This window comes from Hemitrygon akajei, chromosome 4, assembly GCF_048418815.1.
Source record: "Hemitrygon akajei chromosome 4, sHemAka1.3, whole genome shotgun sequence".
Taxonomy (NCBI): Eukaryota; Metazoa; Chordata; class Chondrichthyes; order Myliobatiformes; family Dasyatidae; genus Hemitrygon; species Hemitrygon akajei.
Window position 1 is genome coordinate 130,301,293 of NC_133127.1, and position 15,990 is coordinate 130,317,282.

Genomic DNA, 15,990 nt, shown 5'->3' on the forward strand with positions numbered 1-15,990 from the left:
ATCAGTTCAAAGTGCACCGTTCTGGCAGTAACATTTCCGACTGCTAATGGAAAAAGGGCTTTGTTCATGCAGGAAGCGACTTTCTATATGAAAATGCAACGGAGATGATAAGCATATGCCTCATTAAAAAGTTTTGACACGTCAGAGTTCATAGCAAAAGATCTAAAGGGTCAATAGGTAGGGAAACAGATCTGGAGAGGATTAATTTGTATGTTTTGCCCACTTTCTCAGTTACTTAAAACTTTATAGACCTTACAATGAACTACTATTGTCATTCAGGGAAAAAAGTTACCAGGTCTTCTGCTTCTTTTCTCTTCATTTGCTTCCTAGGTGGGTGAGGAAGGCAAGACCTTGTTCACAGTGATTACCTCCAGAGTTGTGGTTTACAGGTTTGAGACCTGTAATGTGGTCACAGTGTGGAATTTGTAAGCAACAGGCTTCACACGAAGGTTAATGGGGGAGATTGGGAAAAGATAAGATAAAATATATATGAAGAATAAGTCATTGAAGTCATGCAAACTGAAGCCTAAACCCATCTTCCTTTGCTGTCCAAGTACATTGGAACCAACCTTCGGCCGTGTGAATTTGGAAACTATTTGTAGCTACTGTCAAGTGATTTCCTGAAATACAGGCTTGATCTTTCTTAAAAAGGTCCATTTCGAAGTCTTGTCAAGCATAAGCTGCTGTTTGTACCTGCCTATAGAATACTGTCCGTAGATCTGGTGTTCCTGAAACTTGTCTCCTTCAACAGGTATCGGCTGTAGTGCAGTACTATTGGCAGCTGTCTTTCAAGTTACAATGTTCTAGTTGAGTTTGATCTTAGTTAACGAGTGACAGAACAGTCTTTTCCATTCAGGGGAAGTAGCCAAAGAATCGTTGAACAGCTTCTAATTTCAGAGAAAAAGGTATGTTTTAAAATTTTAAATATATATATACTGGTGCCAAGCTGTATTGGTGTTTGCCCTTCCCTTGGACTCCATCAGTGACATGGAGAGGGGGAACCCGCTGTGTGGGCAACAGCCGGTTCTTCAAATCTTCCCACCCAGGCTTGCGCCCTGGAGAGGATACAGTCCACCAGAGGCACAAAAGCACAATCAAGTCCTTGGAGCGCTTCCACATAAGCTGCCTCCAGTGCATCCTGGGAATTACTTGGCATGAGCGGGTGCCTCACACTGAAATACTAGTAAAGACCAACTGCAGAAGTATTGAGGCCATGATCACTCAGCATCAGTTGCAGTGGCTGGGGCACGTGTTAAGGATGCCCCCATGTCGGCAACCCCACAGAGTGTTATACGGCCAGCTACATCATGGTCGACGCTCAGCTGGAGGACCAAAGAAGTGCTATAAGGATCAGATGAAGAACACTTTAAGGAAGTGCAAGATCAGACCCAAGGACCTGGAGGATGTTGCTGCTGACTGTAACGCTTGGCGACAGCTGTGTAGGGACGAGGTTCGTATTCTGGAGATGGAAAGGACAACCAGAAGACAGCAGAAGAGAGCCAGGAGAAATGCAGCCATGGTTGCCATCACTACCAACACTACCGCATATACATATACATATGTGTACATATACATGTCCCATATACACGTCCCTTGAACGTGTGGGTCCAAGACAGGACTGTATAGTCATCAAAGATCTCACCGTTAAAGGAATGGACGTCGTCATTGGATTCCAATGGACAACTGAAGAAGAAGAAGAAGAAGAAGAAGTAACTAGCCCGAGTGTTTTCCTTGATTCAGGTTTGAATTTAAATCCCACATAAAGAAAGTGACCAGAGCAGCATTTCTACACTTAAATATTGCAAAGGCATGTCCGTTTCTGTCACATAATGATGCTGAAAATATAATTCACATTCTCAGATTACTGCAATGTTCACTGGCCTTCCAAAGCAATCTATTGACAAACTTCAACTCATTCACAAACGCCACTGCTGGACCTTTGACCAAAACCAGGATGCAGGAACATATTACTCCTGTACGAGCTACTCTACATTCCTGTATCTTCCTGTATCTTTTAGAATTGATTTTGACATTCTCTCACTTGTCGTTAAAGCTCTCAATGGTCTGGGACCAGAGTACATCACAGAATTACTTTTATTTTATAATATTGCTATCATCCAAATCATTGATATAACTTAAAAAGAATCAGTCCCAGCACAGATACCTGTGGAATACTATTTATCACCAGCAGCCAATCAGAAAAGGCTCCCTTTATTCCCACTCTTTGTCTCTGCCAATCAGCCACTGCTTTATCCATGCTAGCATCTTTCCTGTAGTACGACGGGCTCGTAGCTTGTTAAGCAGCCTCATGTGTAGCGTCTTGTCAAAGGCCTTCTGGAAATCCAAGTACACAACATCAACTAATTCTCCTTTGTCTATCCTGCTTGCTTCTTCTTCAAAGAATTCCAACAGATTTGTCAGGCAAGATTTTCTCTTGAGAAACCATGCTAAGTACGGCCTATTTTATCATGTGACTCCAAATACCCTGAGAGCTCATCCTTAATAATCAACGCCAATATTATACAGTGGATTCTGGTAAATTAGGACATATTATACCAGTACATTTTGACCTAATTAAGCAGCTGCCAGACTTCCATGGAAATAGTTAAAAACATATTTAACAAGTCAAAAAGTCAAACTACTGCTTAACTGAGTAACAAATTAGGTATTTAAATGAAATACAGAACAAAGTAGAACACCAACAATACTACTACAGTACTGTAAAATGGTACTTTTTAATATTCATTGACAGAGAAATTCATCCAGTATATGCTGTTGGGTTCTTTTGATTGACTGTAAATGAACAAAATCAGCGCTGACACCTTGTTCAGATAATGAACTGCCTTCATACAATGCTTTTGATGATTGCTTCTCCAAATCTTCGTTTTCATTGTAACATTCAGGATGACTGTCAATTCCTTCAAATTCTTCGTAGTGCCTAACTTACTGAAGTAGTGACATTGTTTCATTTTCTCTTGTGGCTGTTTCTGGCATCATCAATCCTGAATGCTTGAAACTGTAGTTAGTTAAACAGTTCTGAATTTTCTTCCTGCTTATTTCTTGCCAACTAACAGTGACAAAAATCACTGCTTTTTGAACTCAAGTACACATAACTGACACTATTTGAAAACTTTCCACCCTAAGGACAGTGTAGTGTCTAACGGCCACACAAGCACACATAACTGACACTAGTTACAAACAGTCTCATGTCCCAATTAAGCAGCATAGTCTCGCAAATAAACAAAGAGAATCCCAGCTATTTTCTCAGTTTTTCTTCTTTTAAGAGTTGTCCCAAATAAGCAGCTGCCCTAGTTAACCAGAATCCACTGTCATGTCATTTGATTTTGCAGTAATTACTGCTAAGGTATTTGGTCAGAACAGCAGTTCAACAACACCAAGTAGTTTAACTCAGCTTCACTTGCCCCATCATTGAAATGTTTCCACAGCCTATGGAATCACTTTCAAGGACTCTTCATCTCATATTCTTGATATTTATTGTTTATTTATTTGTTAATTTATTGATATATTTATTGGTATATTTATTATTATTTCTAACTTTAGTATTTGTAGAGTTTGTTGTCTTTCACACACTGGTTTGAATGCCCAAGTTGGTGCGGTCTTTCATTGATTCCATTGTGGTTATTATTCTGTAATGGAGTTATAACCATATAACATATAACAATTACAGCACAGAAACAGGCCATCTCGGCCCTTCTAGTCTGTGCCGAATGCTTACTCTCACTGAGTATGCCTGTAAGAAAATGAATCTCAGGGTTGTATATGGTGACATGTATGTACTTTGATAATAAATTTACTTTGACCTTTGAAGAACAACAGAAGGAGGAACATATATAGCACGATTCTATCTAGTCCGTTAAGGAAGAGACATTCTGAGTCTGTCTACTCTCCAGGAAATGAATGGTGTGACAGCAGCATACTCAGAGAAAATAAGTAATGTTACAAAATATGGAGCCAACCATGTAAAATAATCCAGAAAATCGAAATCCTTGAAGCATTTATTGTGATCCAAGAAGGAACCGAACTTCCATTTGTGAGCTGTCTTTCACGACCTCAGGGCCAGTCCAAGGTGTTTCCTAGCCACTGAAGCGTGGTCATTATGATGACAAGGAAAATGCAGCAGCCAATTTGAGTGCAGCAAAATCCATAAGCTGGAACGTGATGAAACCAGATACTCCTATATTTGCTGTTCATGTGCAATAAGGATTGTTTGGGACATCAAGGAAACTTCCCGACTCTGCTCCTAAGTAGCTTCTTGGGGAACCTTAAGCTTAGCACAAATGGTCAGACAGAACATGTTTCCATTACACTGGGCTGTAGGAATAGATTCTTGTGCTTAAATGTCCAGAATGTGACGTAAATGCCAATTTTGCGAGTCCATGTTTTGTGTTATTCACTCAGTCAAGGTTAACCAAATTCCTTGATTAGGTTAATTTCTTGTAATTTTTTAAGATCTATTATTTTATTTCTGTATAAAGTCCTTCTCTGCAAAATCAGAGTGCAGGGATTACATTCTCAGTTCTGCTTTGTGTTTGGTGTGAGTGTGTACGCGTGCACGCACGTGTAGTTCCCATCACTCCAAAATACAAGGTGCAGTCGCTGTTTCGCAAAAGCGACATACTGTAATTAGCTGCTCCTGCTTTACCTAACTCTGCACAAGATCATTACAAGTTTGGCGACGTGAGCTATTTTTATAACATGCCTCTCTATATACAGCAGTTATGTTTTGAAATTATTTCATAAACGGGGAGATGCAGAAGGCTATTAACATATCAAATACAGTGCAGAGATTTGAACTTGGATTTTCTAACACAGCATTTGGATTGATGGCCCTGGGATACGTTATTAAAAAATGAGTTGATTTGGCTTGGTTGGGGCTGGGGTTGTTCTTGTGGAGTGAAGGCCTACAGCGGAGCATCCTTTTATGATACTTTGCAAAGCCGATGGCAGTGTCTGGCGGTAGCAGCACACTGTATTCCTCTTGAAATGCATAATCCCTTGGGAGTACACAATTCCTTTGGAATACATTCCGTTACATCACATAAAGTGTTTGGCCACCGTGTCTTCAAGTTAAAAAAAACTACCAACAGTGGCTCTGTGGTGTGAATTTAGTGGAAGGATGTCCTTGGTTCACTTTTGTTGTTGTTCAGTCGGTAAGTCGAGTCCGACTCATCGTGACCTCAGGGACTCCTGTACACCAAGCCTTCTTGTTGGAAGCAGCCTCTCGTCGTTCACTACCAGCAACTTTGGATTAGTGTGAAATTGTTATTTTTCACGTAGTTTAATCTTTCCTATGCTTGCTTGCTTGTATTTATATATAATTAGCCATATATGTGTAATTGCTTAGTGAACTTCCCAGTAATTGGAGTATAGCTTCTATATTTTTCTAGTAGCTTTCTTAGTTTTTCTGTAGTAGGTGTCACAGCACCTGAATCTGGCTATTGTATAGGTTAATTATATCACTGGAATGTTGTTATCCTTTTAGTCAGAGCTGGATTTTGTATATGACGGCCATAACTTCTTTCTCTTCTTTCCTTGTTTTCTGCTCTTGTAACATTCAATAAACCGCTGTTTTATGCCTGATTCTTAACTTCCGAACCTCTGGGTCGCAAGATCATCAGGATCCAACGAACCCAGCCTCAGTGTCAATATTGTCTCCCATTGAAAACTGACTAGAGAACAGGATCAAGTTTTGCTGTCATTTTCTTCCCGAATCAACGTAATTTGCATTGAAGTCATTCTTGGTTCCCATAGTCCAGCACAAGCCTCTGCCCTTGGAAGAGTAAGGCAGAAAATTTCAAGGAAAGCACTGTTTTTTCCTCTTTCTTTTTCTGTGCACATAGAGTGTTTGATGGTCTTCTTTCGTTTTAGTGGGTTCTATTGGGTTTCTTTGTTTCGTAGCAGTCTGTAAGAAGACAAATTTCAAGTTTGTATCAAGTATACATACTTTGATAATAAATGTACTTTGACTTGACTTTGGTAGAGGAAATAAGTTGTACATTAATGTTATTTAAGTGACATGCTAGTCTATTCACTGCATTCTTTTCTTTTGCTTTAGTTCTGGGATGGGTATTTTTAAGGGGGAAGTTGATAGTTTCCTGATTGGTCAGGGCATCAAAGGATATGGTGAGAAGGCAGGTATGGGGTTGAGTGGGGCCCTATATTTTGATCCTATATCTTGGTCTTTTGGAAACACACACACACAACTCAGTAGGCCAGGCAGCATCCATGGAAAAGAATAAATCGTCAATGTTTCAGGCTGAGGCCTGAGTTCCAGCGTCTGCAGATTTGGGAGTCGGGAGTCAGTTGAAAATAAATAGTTGTTGTGCAGAATAATGGCATTTTGAAATCTGAATAGGTTCTTCATGATTTGTTTATTTGGATCTATTGAAGTCTAAAATATGTTTGTATCAGAGTGTTAGAAACAGTATGGAGGTTCTCAGGACATCTGGGTAGTTTTTATTTCTCCCACCCTCAAATCTATCCTAAAGGGAACTACTCACATATGTCAGATTTCAAGAGACTCTAGTATGCCTCTGTTAATCTCTGAAATGCTGGTGCTGTGTGGCCTTGCCCACATACAACATAAAACACATTCTAGCAGCAACCCCAACTACCAACCCCTGTGACATTTGTGGGCAGTTGGACTAACAGATCAAGAATAACAACCCTGAGAGTTTTGCCTCACTGCACCACTGCAAACTCCAAGTAAACTTACTTGATTTAATTTGCTTTGTTGAATTCTTACGATGAATCAGCAACTTTATTGAGTATCAGGTGAGTTTGATCCTTGCCTGTACCAAATCATTTTATCTCCGTTCTGCTAGAAATCCCGAGATTACAGTTGGTCCTAATGGGATTCGGAAAGGTAAAAAAATTAACCAGGGCTGCATTCTTGATCACTGTCCTGCGGTTTGAGTTTAGAGTGGAAGTGGGGAGATTTTGGCGTTGCATTCAATGCCGAGAGTCAGTTAGAGGGAGCTCAGTGATCCAGCAAAGAACCCATAGGTCTGGCAGCAAACTGTGGAGGAAACAAAATGAATGAAATTCTAGAGATATTAGAATGCAAGCATCTGATGACATGACTAAACCCAGACAGACTTACCAACCCACAGGTTGAAGGTCCCTGTCTTACGTTACATGTTTAATGTTGTTTAAAGACTATGTTGCTGCCGTCATGCCTCATTATACATTGCACACTAGTTAAGTATAGGGTTTTTTTCTTGCAAGGGTTTATTAGCGTCTGTAAACTCTAGTACGCTGAAGATATATGAGCCCCTAAGTCACAAAGAACATAAGACCAAAGTCCGTGGTGGTTACGAGTGAATGTGTAAGTATGATGAGGAGTTGATACTGTGCCGAAGGAGAGGCTACCTTATCATTATGCATTCATGACTAACGACGGGCTGCGTGAATTTAACAGCACCACGCTCTATACTTACCTTACAAACAAATGGAAGGTAATTATTGGTAAAGCTTTAAAATGTGCATGCCTCAATCAGTACATCAATTACTTTACGAATAGTAACAGATAAATCTAACTAAACAAATAATTACCTTTTAGTTCAAATCTGTCCCTAACCCATCTTGAAAATCATATTCAGCTGAAGCACCCAAGTTTACCATAGCTTATTTTAGAGTCGAAGCTTTGCCCTTTCAATCCCCTAGAGTGGACTGCACACAGTTGGCACACTCACCTTGTGACATAATATGTTGACAGTGACTTGGACAAACAAACAGTAGTCACATGGAGGTAAAGATGGAGTGAATTAAGAATTATGTCATCCCCGATCATTTTGAGAGGCCAACAGAAGAATAGCACGTTTTTAAAAAATGATTGCAGAATGCATAGTTCAAATTTGAAGGAAACCTTTTATAATATCAGAGTTAAGTTGCATTCATATAGATCTCTCCAAGCCTATTAATTCCTTGAGAAGGCATCAATTTTCTTGGTTAGATTTGAATCCAGACTTACACTTTGTCAGAACACACAAATGCTTCTTTATAATTCCTTTTTGGGGAGTATGGAAAAGAGAATATATGTATTGAAATGCAGAATTTCCCCCCCCCCCCCCCGCTCCCCACTGCATTGTCAGGAGTAAAATGTTGATATCCAAATAAAATATTCATCTCATCTCCTCACCTTACAGCCAATTTTGTTGGCCATGCCTTCCGAATGTTTTAAATCCAAATGAATCAAAGTTTCCCTTAACAGATCATTTTCCCCCACTTTAAACATCACAGCTGATTTACATGTTTAGCTTTCCTGGGTGTAGTAATAACTCTGTGTGAAGAATCGGATTAATGTTCGGCTGGTTTAGCCTGGGTCCCAGATGTGTCAGCCTCTGCACAGCTGGCACGACAGATGGTTGAGAGAGCTGCCACAATCCTTAAAAATAACCAGCAATGTCTGAGTGTACAGACGTGGGAGAATAGGCAGCAGAACAATATGTGGATAGTGGGATGCAACGCCAGACATGATTATCGAAGAAACAACAGAAGAGGATGGTGCAGTGGAACAATTCCACTCTTGTAGGCTGTCAAATTACTAAAAAGCTTAAGCTAGGAACAAGTATAAAAGGTCAGGGGAAAAAGAAGATTTACCTTAGAAGATTTAAAATGGAGTCTGGAGAAAGTGGGAGGAGCTGAGAAGAAATTGTTGAGGATGAGGACCAGTTCTGCCAGGCAGAGGAGGGGGTACTGATTGGTTCTTTTGTTGAGAAAGAAATAGAGGGCTTTAAGGCCTTCTTGATGAGGATAGAAGTGTTTTGGAACTTGATGTCTGTAATAAAAATGAGACAGTCAGGGCTAGGGAATTGAAAGTTAGTGAGGACATCGAGAACATGAGAAATGTTGAGGATGTAGGTGGGAAGGGACTGAACCAAGGGGAGTAGAATGGAGTCAAGGTGTGAGGACATGATTTCAGTGGGGCAGGAACAGGCAGAGACAGTGGGCCTACCCAGACAGTCAGGTTTGCAGATCTTGGGTAGGAGGTAGAAGCAAGCACAGTGGAGTAAGGGAACTGCGAGTTTGGTGGCAGTCAATGGGACTTCCCCAGAGTTGATGAGGTATTGAGAAATTATTTTAACACATCTGAATAAATTTAGAATGAGGTGAAAGAAGCTGAAATGGTAATGACAGAGGGAAACAAAAGTCAAGGAAGCACGGAAGAGCAATGAGAAGATCATCCAGGAGAAATATAAATACAGGGACAAGGCAGAAGTGAAATTAAAAAGAAGCATCTTGGAGAAGTAAATTCAAAACAGAAATAACTGAGAGAAGTACAATTACAATCAAAGCTATAACCTATGTTTGCAAATTTAAGTATAACAGAAAAATTGGAAATTATGCTGGATTTTGTTTAAAAAATGAATTGGAGAATTATTATTTCTGCTGGTTAGAGTCATCAATTTAAAATGAACGCTAATAGACTTTAAAACAGCATTCCTCATCTCCAGAATTATAGGGCATTATTGGAAAGTAGTCTGGTGCCCTAACAGTTTGTTCACTTTCTGCAATTATGTACGCAGAACTGCCCCTCCCCCATCTCCAACATTGATATTTAAAGGCATTAGGGGTTATGAATTCCTGCCTATAAGCATCCTTTTGCAAACCAGAGGCTTGAATCTAAACTCGACCTGCCATGCACATGCTGTGCTTCTTGGAGTGGGTTAGGATAATCTGCAATAAGTGTCTCACATTCTTATTTCCAAAATCCCTCTGCTTGTTACAATGCAGAGTCAAGAGTAACTAGCAGAAGGTTTTCAACTCGTCTTCCAACAAGCTCTCAACCTACTCCACCCGAAATGACAACTGGCACTAGGTATATATGTACCCAGAGGGATAGACACTCAGTGGCCACTCTATTAGTAACACCTGCACACCTGTCCATTAATGCAGATATTTAAATAGCCAGTCACATGGTTGCAACTCAATGCATAAAAGCATGCAGACATGGTAAAGAGGTTCAATTGTTGTTCAGACCAAAATTCAGAATGGGGAAAGAAATGTGATCTAAGTGACATTTCTGTGGAATGATTGTTGGTGCCAGTCAGGGTGGTTTGAGTATTGGAGAAACTGTGATATCCTAGGATTTTTCAAGCTTAGCAGTCTCTAGAGTGTACAGAGAAAAAAAACAACCAGTGAACAGAGTTTTGTGGACGATAGTCATTAAGGCAGCTAGGCCTGCTCTTCTTGGTCACTGATATGATCATTGCCCTTTTGAAGCCGGTGGGAACTTCTGCCTATAGCAATGAGAGATTGAAAATGTCTTTGGAAACATCCACCAGTTGGCTAGCACAGGTTTTCAGAGCCCTACTAGCTACATCATTGTGGTTTGTCGCCTTGCGAGGGTTCACCCTCTTGAAAGACAGCCTGACGTCAGCCTCTGAGACAGAGATCACAGGGTCACTGGGTGCAGCAAGGATCTTCAGAGCTGTAGTTATATTCTCCCTTTCAAAGCGGGCATAAAAGATGTTGAGCTCATCTGGGAGTGAAGCATCATTCCATTCATGGTTGGGTTTCGCTTTGTAGGAAGTACAGTAATGGACTGCAAACCCTGCCAGGGTTGGCTTACATCGGACTCCACTTCTAACTTCAGGTTGGAGGAGCAACACCTTATATTCTGCCTGGGTAGCCTCCAACCTGATGGCATGAACATCAATTTCTCTAACTTCCAGTAATATCACACACCCTTCCTCATCCCTTTTCCCCTCTCTCACCTTATCTCCTTGCCTTGCCTGCCCATCGCCTCCCTCTGGTGTTCTTCCCTCCTCCCCTTTTCTTTCTTCCATGGCCTTCTATCCTCTCCAATAAGACCCCCCCTTCTCCAGCCCTGTATCTCTTTAACCAATCAACTTCCCAGCTCTTTACTTCATCCCTCCCCCACCCAGTTTCACCTTTCACTTTGTGTTTCTCTCTGCCCTCTCCCACCTTTTAAATTTACTCCCCATCGTCTTTTCTCCAGTCCTACCAAAGATTCTCGGCCCACAACGTCAACTGTTCTTTTTTCCATAGAAGCTGCCTGGCCTGCTGAGTTCCTCCAGCATTTTGTGTGTTGAACAGAGATAAGAAGGAATTTCTTTAGCCTGAGGGTGATGAGTCTATGGAATTCATTGCTACGGATATCTGTGGAGGCTAAGTCATTAAGTATATTTAAAGCAGATTTTGATGGGTTCTTGGTTAGTCAGGGCGTCAGTGGTTATGAGGAAAAGGCGTGAGAATGGGGTTGAGAGGGATAATAAATCAGCCATGATGGAATGACGGAGCAGACATTTTGGGCTGAATAGCCTAATTGTGGTCCTATTGAGTCCCTACAAAGGATTGTGAGGACTGCTATGAGGACCATCAGAGTCTTCCACCCATTAGAGATATTTATCAGGAGTGCTGCTTACGCAGGGCAACTAGCATTGTCAGTGATCCCTCCCATCCATCCAGCAATCTCTTTGACCCTCTACCATCAGGTAGGAGGTACCATAGAATTAGGACAGGAACTATTAGGATGGGAAGCAGCTTCATTCCCCCAGGCCCACCACCCAGGACTCCTCACCTCTGAAGCACTAGTGGCATTCATTATACTGTTTACTTTTTAGCTTGCACTCTGTTATTTGTGTATGTGAGTTATATGTACTGTGGAGGAATATCATCTTGTTTGGTGTATACCTGTGTGTGGTTGGGTTGAATAATAATAAACTTGAATTTATCCAAGGTTCTGAGGATTGATGGTGCAGATGTAAATTTTTTCTGCTCTGGAACTAGGGGACACGGTCACAGGATTAGTACTATTTCATTGATGAAAGAGACGGAGAGAAATTTCACTGATCAGAGGGTTGCCAGACCATTGATTTTGAGGAAGGAACCTATTGAACAACACCCTTTACAGCAGAGGCAATGGCACGACAGGCAGAGAACAAAGTAGTGAGGACATAAACTCAAGCCTGAGAGAACAGTGCATCAAATAAAAGATCCATAAAATAAATAGTCCTTTGTTTAGTTCCTGCATGTTATGTTGAGCTGCCGGCTTTGACATCCACAGTTTTCACTTACAGTCATACCAAAGAACATTTAGCCACATTGCATTCTAAACGTTCAGCATCAGTGACTGCACTTCACCACTTCAAATACATTCCATTATGTTTTATAATTTTCTCACTGTAGATGGAACTTATTTCTTACCCTGATCGTATGTGCTCCGGTGCTGAAGCAGGCCACCTCTTAAGCAGTTATCTGTTAACTCAGTGATGTAACCCTCTGATAACCAGCACCGTATATCCATGGGCAGTAAGCTTCATTTGCCTGTATTATGTACATATTTCATGAGGCATTTACAAAGTTCAGTTTACAAAGACGAAATTGTATCTGAGTGAGATCCAAACAGATGCAAGGAATGAAGAGAGTGGTGAGAAACCTAACTGCAGGCCTGCCTTCTGGCAAGAATGATGCACACAGTGAAGATGTGTTCAGGAATGAGTTGTTAGGGCACGCAGCTCTGGAGATTGGAAGGGAAACAGGATTTCTGTATTAGTGATGGCATGTAAAACATTGGAAGGGCAAACCATCCACTGAACACCAGACGCAGTTCACAACCTCGAAGCTGCCCCGGATGCTATTTTCCAGTGAAAGTTCAATAAATGAAGGGGTGGACACACATTTTTCTCAGTTCCGTTTCCCAGTACCCTGTCACGCCTTGTTCTTTAGTGTTCGTCCTCACTTAGGTGTGGAAACAGTGATGTGGGTGGAAGAGGAAAAAACTGTAACCGTACCGCAGTGGTTGTCTTCCTCTCCTCGGCTAACAGCTGTGACATTTCATTAGGATTGGCTGCTTAGATAAGTCGTAATTTTTGTTCTTAACGAACAATTTTCCATTGTCATTCTGTGCAGTGATTCTGCTTGTGTGGTAAGTAAGAACCTTGTAAAGTTTTTGACTACATGAGAATTGCTGGGACCTTGATCAAACCGGGTTTTAAACTTGGCAATGAGTCAGTTTCCCTTTTCAATGGTGGAATAGCAAACTCTTTTTCCTTTTGATTTTACAGGAACCAACACATATTACCTAAAAACACAGACATAAAATAGTGAAGTAGAATAAAGGTAACAGCAATGCCATTGACTATTACATCTGTTTTTTCCATTTATACTTGAGATCTTAAAATCCTTCCTTTATCTAATTTCAACACTGTAGATATGTAGGAATTTCTTTAAGCACAATTTTCTCTTGAATGCATTTTACACATATATGATGCAATTAAAGTGAATTAGCAATTAAATAACAAAACAAGAGAAAATCTGTAGATGCTGGAAATGCAAGCAGCACAAACAAAATGCTGGAGAAACTCAGCAGGCCAGGCAGCATCTATGGAAAAGAGTAAAGCCAACATTTCAGGCTGAGACCCTTCAGCAGGACTGGGGGGACAAGAAGACGAGGAGTCAGAGAAAGAAAGTGGGGGGAAGGGAGGAAGAAACACAAGTTGATACAGTACGTGAAACTGGTAGAGGGGAGGGTGAATTAAATAAAACTTTTTTGTCTCTGTAGTGATGCTTTTCAGATCCCTGTCTTTTTCACACTGTTCCCCAGCTGAAAGAAGAGACAACAGTGCTCTCACGCCTCCCACAGATCATGGAAACAGGCTTTCTGGCTTAGCTTGTCCATGCTATGTCCACTCAAACCCTGCTAAACCTTTCTAAGTGACTTCTGGACACGGTATTTATACCCACCTCCGGCAGCTTTTCCACGTATGCTATCCACTGAGTAGAAAAAGTTGCTCCTCAGGTCCTCTTGAAATATTTCCCCTCTCACCTTAGATCAGTGAATGCCTTCTATCCTAACCTGGGAAGAAGACTGTGACATTCATCTTACCCTATTGATTTTGTGATCTCTATAAATTTAGCTCTTAACCTCCTACACTCCAGGTAAAAAAAAGCCCAAGCCTCTCCGGTCTGCTTTTATGACTCATGCAGTCAGGAATCTGTTCTGCACTCTCTTTAGCTTAATCATACCCTTCCTACAGCTAAGCGATGGGAACTGCACATAATACTCCAAGTGTGGTCTTAGCAGCATCTGTACAGTTAAAACACAATATCCCATCTCTTGTACTCAATGCCCTAACCGCTGAAGGCAAGCGTACCAAATGACTGCCAGTGTAGCCACTTTCAGGGTATGATGTATGTACCTGTACTTTGTTCTACAGTGCTCTCAAGGGCGTTGCTGTTCATTGTCCAAGTCCTGCCCAGGTTTAACTTAGCAAATTACAACAATTTACATATCTCTGAGCAAAATACAAAAATTTACATATCTCTGAGTTAAATTCCCTCTGCCCCACTTTCCCAGTTGATCTAGACCTGCAGCCATCTTAGAGAACCTTCTTCGTTGTCAGCTACACTTCCAATTTTGATGTCACTTGCAAACTTGTTAAAGTATGCCATCATGTTCAAAGTTCAAAGCAAAATTTATTACCAGAGTACATACATGTCATCACATACAACCCTGAGATTCTTTTTCTGCTGGCATGCTTAGCAAATCTATGGAACAGTAACTGTAAACAATGAACAACAATCTCTACAAATGCAGATATAATTAAATAGCAATAAATAACGAGCATGAACTAACAAAATAAAAGAGCCCTTAAATGAGTGTAGTTCCCCTTTTGTTTAAAAGCCTGATGGTTGAGGGGTAGTAACTGTTCTTGAACCTGGGGTGCAAGTACTGAGGCTCTTGTACCTTCTACCCGATGGCAGCGTTGAGAAAAGAGCATGGCCTGGGTGGTGAGAATCTTTGATGATGGACGCTGCTTTTCTATGGCAACGTTTCATGTAGATGTGCTCAGTGGTTGGGAGAGTTTTACCTGTGTTGTGTCATGTATATTCACAAATCATTAACACAATTAAGAAACAACAATGGACCCAGCAGCACACCACTGGTCACAACCCTCCACTACCACCTTCTGACTCCTACCACCAAATCGATTTAGTGTCCAGTTGGACAGTTCACACTGGATCCCATGTGATTCAACCTTCCAGACCAACCTACCACATGGGGCCTTGAATATTATAAAGTGGCTGTTACATCATCCCTCCCACACACGTCCATCTTCTCCCTCCCAAGGTCTTACCTATCATCTGTCAGCTTATAGTCTTCCTCATTCCCACTTCCCCCCTTCCTTTCCAGTCCTGATGAAGAGTCTCAGTCTGAAGCTTTAACTGTTTATTCCCCTCCGTAGATGCTGCCTGACTTGCTGAGGCCCCCCAGCACTTTGTGTGGGTTGCTCAAGATTTCCTGCATCTGCAGAATCTCATGTGTCAATGGATTGATTTCCCCATCCATTTCATTCTCTAATCCTTGGTTTGCTGAAGTCAGTGCAGTGCCCTCCATTGTACTTGCATACCACAGGGGTTGAGTTCGAGTTGTGATGAGCATGTAGCCAGAATCGGATTTGTTACCACTGACATACTACATGTTGTGAGATGAGTTGTTTTATAGCAGCAGTTCTGTGCCATACATAAAGAGCCATAAACTTAAATTACAGTAAGAAATATTGAAAGTAAGCAGAGCAAAAAGAGAGTAAAAACGTGTTTATGGTCCATTCAGAAATCCGATGGTTGGGGGGGGGGGAGGGGGAGAAGCTGTTCCTAAAACTATGAAGGTATATCTTCAGGCTTTTGTAACTTCTCCCATGTGGTAGTAATGAGAAGAGGGCTTTACATATTTTCATTCTCATTTTTAAATATTATTTATTTTTATTTTATTGAGATACTGCACAGAGTTGGCCAAAAGACATGGGAGCAGAATTAGGCCATTCAGCCCATCAAGTCTGCTCTGCCATTCCATCATGGCTGATCCCAGATCCCACTGAACCCCACACTTCCTGTCTTCTCGCCAAATCTTTGCTGCACTAACCAATCAACTTCCACCCTAAATACACCCATGGTCTTGGCCTGCACAATAGGCTGTGGCAGAGCATTCCACATATTCACTGC

The 15,990-nt window shown here is 41.2% G+C and overlaps 1 protein-coding gene across 4 annotated transcripts in view; it reads left to right on the forward strand.

Annotated features, from left to right (window-relative positions):
- Window positions 1-15,990, forward strand: part of maml2 (mastermind like transcriptional coactivator 2) — a 356,799-nt gene that overhangs the window by 230,664 nt on the left and 110,145 nt on the right. The window contains exon 1 of one of the 4 annotated variants that reach the window (XM_073043297.1): window positions 12,728-12,913. The exons of the other annotated variants lie outside the window; for them this stretch is intronic. The gene's annotated coding sequence lies outside the window, so the exon portion shown is untranslated. Of the gene's footprint in view, window positions 1-12,727; window positions 12,914-15,990 lie in introns of those variants that run through there. 4 annotated transcript variants of the gene reach the window in all.